The sequence below is a fragment of the Canis lupus genome, chromosome 26, assembly GCF_048164855.1.
Source record: "Canis lupus baileyi chromosome 26, mCanLup2.hap1, whole genome shotgun sequence".
Taxonomy (NCBI): Eukaryota; Metazoa; Chordata; class Mammalia; order Carnivora; family Canidae; genus Canis; species Canis lupus.
Window position 1 is genome coordinate 46,750,486 of NC_132863.1, and position 5,039 is coordinate 46,755,524.

Consider the following 5,039-nt stretch of genomic DNA (forward strand, 5'->3'; position numbering starts at 1 on the left):
AAAACATTGACCTTATCAAAATAAACTTTTGCTTTGTGAAAGTCCATGTGAAGAGGATGAAAAGGCAAGGTACAGACTAGGAGAAATATTTACAGATTATGTATCTCAGAAAGGATTAGTACTAGAATATATAAAGAATTCTTAAATCTCACAGTAAAAAAAAAAAAAAAGACAAAAAATACAAGGAGATATTTCATAGAAAGGACATACAGATGGCAAATAAGCCCACAGAAGATAGTCAACATCATTAACCATACTGAAAATGTAAATTAAAACCACAATGAGATATCACTACATACCTATCAGAATGGCCAAAATTAAAAAAGAAAACAGTGATAACACCAAATGCCGGCAAAGATGCAGCAGAGAAACTGGGTCACTCCTGTCACTTGTGGGAATGTGAAATGGTACAGCCATTCTGGAAAGCAGTTTGGCAGTTTCTCATTAAACTCAATATGTAATTACCATACAACTCAACAATTGCTCTCTTGGGCATTTATCCCAGAGAAATGAAAACGTATGTTCACACAAAAACCTATGCGTGAGTGTTTATAGCAGCTTTATTCATAATAATCCCAAGCTAGAAACGACTCTTATGCCCTTTGGTGGGTTAATGGTTAAGCAAGCTGTAGATCACCAAGCCACTGAAATACTACTCAGTAATCAGAAGGAGCAAACCATGGATATACACTTACTTGGATAAATATCAAGGGAATTATGGGTGGAATAAAGCCAGTTCCCAAAGCTAGATACTTGTGTATGTCTGATTCCATTTATATAGCATTTTTGAGATGATGGGATTAAAGAAATGGAGAGCAGATTAGTAGCTGCCAGTGGTTCGCGAGGGGTTGGGGGTGGGAGGTGGATTTGGCTATAAAAGACTAGCCCAAGGATCCTTGGAATGCATCTACTCACTGTCTTGACTGTGGTGTGGATACATGAACCGGCACACGGATAAAAGTGCATAGGGCTAAACACACGAACATGCATGAACCCATGCGTGTGCACGTATGTGCTTACACATACATGAGTATAAGCAAACAGATAAAATCTGAATGAGATGGTCATTGTGTCAAGGTTGGTTTCCTGGTTGTGATACTGCCCTCCAATTTCGTAAGATTTACCACTGGAAGAAATGGATGAAGGCTACAGGGGCCCTGTCTTGCATTATTTCTTACAACTGCACGTAAATCCACCTCAAAAAAAAAAAAAAAAAAGGTGGTGAAGCAGTGGGCAGTGGGTAAGGAATAGGAAACCTCCAGAGTAGCTCCAATGACTCACTTCCTCTGCTATGAAATGAGTTCCTTGGGCAGAACCACTGCTTCAGTAGCAATCTGCTGACGGATGGATGGAGGATCACGGCGTGCTCACGCTCACCTCGCCCAGAGTCTGCCAGCATGATGGCTGGTGTGCTTTGCCTTGCCTGCACAGGGATGATACTCATTGTCTGCCTGAGTTTTAAAGTAAATAAAAATGCTTATCTTAATACTCGTACGTGATAATTGTATACCCTGCTACTTAGTGCTCTGTCTTGTTTGATATTGCATAAGAACTTTATCATATTGTATGATAATTTCGTGAACACTGTAGGATAGTTTTACATCCTGCTACCCAACTGCATTACCTTCTTGTTTGCATTTCTTACTTGGAATTTTTTTTAATGAAAAAAGTTGGCATGAAAATAATAGTGTGGCTGCTGGGAATATAAATTTATGTAGTTTTCTTGGGAGTTAACGTAACAACATAAATCAAAAACGGAATTAGGGGATCCCTGGGTGGTGAAGCGGTTTAGCGCCTGCCTTTGGCCCAGGGCGCGATCCTGGAGACCCGGGATCGAATCCCACGTCGAGCTCCCGGTGCATGGATCCTGCTTCTCCCTCTGCCTATGTCTCTGCCTCTCTCTCTCTCTCTCTCTCTGTGACTATCATAAATAAATAAAAATTAAAAAAAAAAACGGAACTAAAAAAAAAAGAAAGAAAGAAAACAAAACAACTGTAGTCCGGCATCCAACTTTTATGAATTTATCCTAAGAAAATAACTGGACAAGTGTGAAAAGATGCATGTGTGAAGCTGATAACTGAAGTATTATTTATAATAGTGAACCACCGGAAACAAGTGAAATGTCCAAAACAAACAGGAAGAGATTGGGTAAACTATCATGATGTAGCACAACGTGAAATAACTGAAAAAGATATGGCCATTCAGCATGATGCTGTGTTTCTATATTTACTACAGTGAGAAACGGATCCACATACATTAGGCTGACATCACTGGGTTTCACACGAGGACGGCACATGAATCCATGCTTATTTGTAAAATGCCGAGGCTCTATGTGTGGGTTTATGTAAGCACAGAAATAGGGCATCATCTGGAAGGGAAAAGACCCAAATCTTAACTGAGCTAATCTGTATGGGAGATTTTGGCTAATTATGCTTTTTTTTTTTTTTTTTTTTTTTTTTAGGTATGCCTTTGAGCATTTGTAATTATTTTCCCTAATGATTACTTCTATATATAAAAATAATAAGTCTCCTGAGTTATCAGATTATGAGAAGTTTTATTCTATATTTTCCATTTTTAATAGATTCGTCGCATGGAAAAATCTGCATAAAAGCAACATCATTTATTTTGTATCTGACTAAGAGAGACAGCTTAGTTCTGAGTACGGAATGAACCATGAGGCCAACACCTAGCAGGAAGTTTGAGGTGTGGGTATTCAGGAGGGTGACCTTGAAAAGACAGGCTTGAGTTTGGTTGGTCTAACACCTAGATATTTTGTTAGGCCAAGAAAAAGCTTGACTGTGAACTCTTGAGGGGAAGGATGGCTCCCTCGTTCACTTCTAGGTCCCCTGTACCTGGCCAGCACCTGGCACTCCGAAACATTTGTTGAGCAAACAAAGATTTTTTGTCTGTCTGCCCTCTGCTGGACGTCGTTCTTTCTGCTGCAGAAGCAGCTTGTGAGCTGGGGAGCCACCGTCCTGGCTTCAGTGGGGGCAAGTGGGGAATTAAGAGGTCAGCAGCAGAGGCCACATGTGACAAAATGATCAGAGTCATGACACACAATGTGGGGGCACAGCAGGGAAGGCAGCATTCAACCCCAGCCTGCCATGAATCTTGGCCAGGCCTGGGGTGGCTGGGAGCAGCACAGTCAAGGAAGAGCAAATTCCAGGGCCACGGGGCAGAAAGGAGCTTCATGGCTGGAGAGCAGAGGGCCCTGATGGGATGAGGGATGAGGAGATGTGGCCAGATTTGGCAATGTGGGCCTTCATGGCCACGGTGAAGAGCTAGATGTCATTCCAGCGGCTATGGGATGCTATTGGAGGGTTTTTCAGAGAACTTTCCATCTTAGGATAGTTCCAGATTTACAGAAGAGTCCCTTTAGACCCCTTTCCCAGTTTTGCCTATGGTTGACATCCGGCCGTCCTATGGTACACCTGTTGTAACGAAGAAACTGACATTGGTGTGTTGCTTGGTGTGTTGCTACCGGTCAAATCGCGGACCTTATTCAGATTTCACTACATCTGCATTAATGTCCTTTCCCTGGTCCAGGGTCCCATCCAGGACACCACATCACACTTAGTCATCATGTTGCCTGAAGCTCCTCTGGGCTGTTTTGGTGCCTCAGGCTCCTTGTTTTGAGTGACCTTGACAATAATGGGGAGTAGTGGCAGGATTTTATAGGATGTCCTTCAGTGTGGATTTGTCTGATGGTTAGATAGAGTTGTGAGCTTTGGAGGAGAAAACAAAGAGATGGTGCCTTTCTGATCGTATCAGGGTGTGTACTATGAACATGATCTATCGCCAGTAACGTGAACCGTGAACCTTGGTCACCTGGTCAAAGAATGGAGGAGTTAGGATGGGATTAATGACAGGTGACGTGAGTGGAGGAATCACAGGAAGAAAGCTGAGGTGTGCTATTGGCGTGTTGGGCTGGGTGACCAGCTGGACCTGCAGGGCAGAGTCAAGCAGAGGCGAGGAGTGAGGCCGTGCATGGTCCCGAGCGCCAGGCTAGGGAGTCTGAGTTTTATCCCAGTAATTTTCAAAAGCAGGCATCAGAGTTCTGTGCTCAAACAGAACTTTATGAAAAAGAGCAAAAAAAAAAAAAAAAATCAATATAAAACCGAAAATGAATTCCTTATGATGGAGCAGGAGATACTGAGTGCAGAGTCAGTGGAGACCCCCAAGACTCTTGGGCAGCTGAGGGCAATCCACTGGTAGAGCACACCTACGGGCAATGTGAGTGAGTGTGAGCCGGGGCACTGGGGCTTGTCACACCTGACACAAGGGAGGCCTCCTCCCCTGTCCAGATGGGAGGCACTTGTAGCTGGATCACGTGGGCAGAGAGGTCTGTGTGCCCATTGAGGGGGACAAGGGGCCTTGGAGGCAAGGAATGAGGAGCCAGCCCAACCTACTTGGGCAGGAGGGCATCAGGGCGCATTTAAAGGCCAAGGTGGGACGACTGTATTCCTGATCTCCACAGGTTTCATTTGCTCTGGGCCTGGTCTCATGGATAATTAGGGAGGACCCCCGAGACCACAGAAGACACATAGTGGATCCAACTTCATTTGGGGTTTGGCCACTTGTGAGCTGTGGTGTCCTTGAACTGGAGCAGCTGTCTCCCAGACCCAGGTTTCTCGTTTGCTTGAGGGTTTTTGCGACGTGGTGGTAGACAGAGCAGGCTAATGACCACAGATGACTGCCCAAGAGGAAATCTTGTTTAATATTTAATATGCAATAACAACTGCTAGCTGTAGTCCTCTTCTCCCCATGGGCTGAGTGGGGATTATTGGTTGGGAACTTCCAATTTAGTAATGAGAACATTAGACTCCTGGCCTCCTTCGAAGGACCCTTCCTCCCAGAGAGAGTCACTTCTCTGGGTCCTCTCCAGCAGGAATCCAGTTCCCAGGACTCCAAAAGGAATGCCTTCCCCTGGGCTTCCTCGCTGATTCTCCACCCTGATCTCAGTCCTCTGTGAAAAGCTGTTCCAACCTTCTGGACTTTCATGATGCTTCACTCCACCCCACAAATCAAATGCTAAGCAA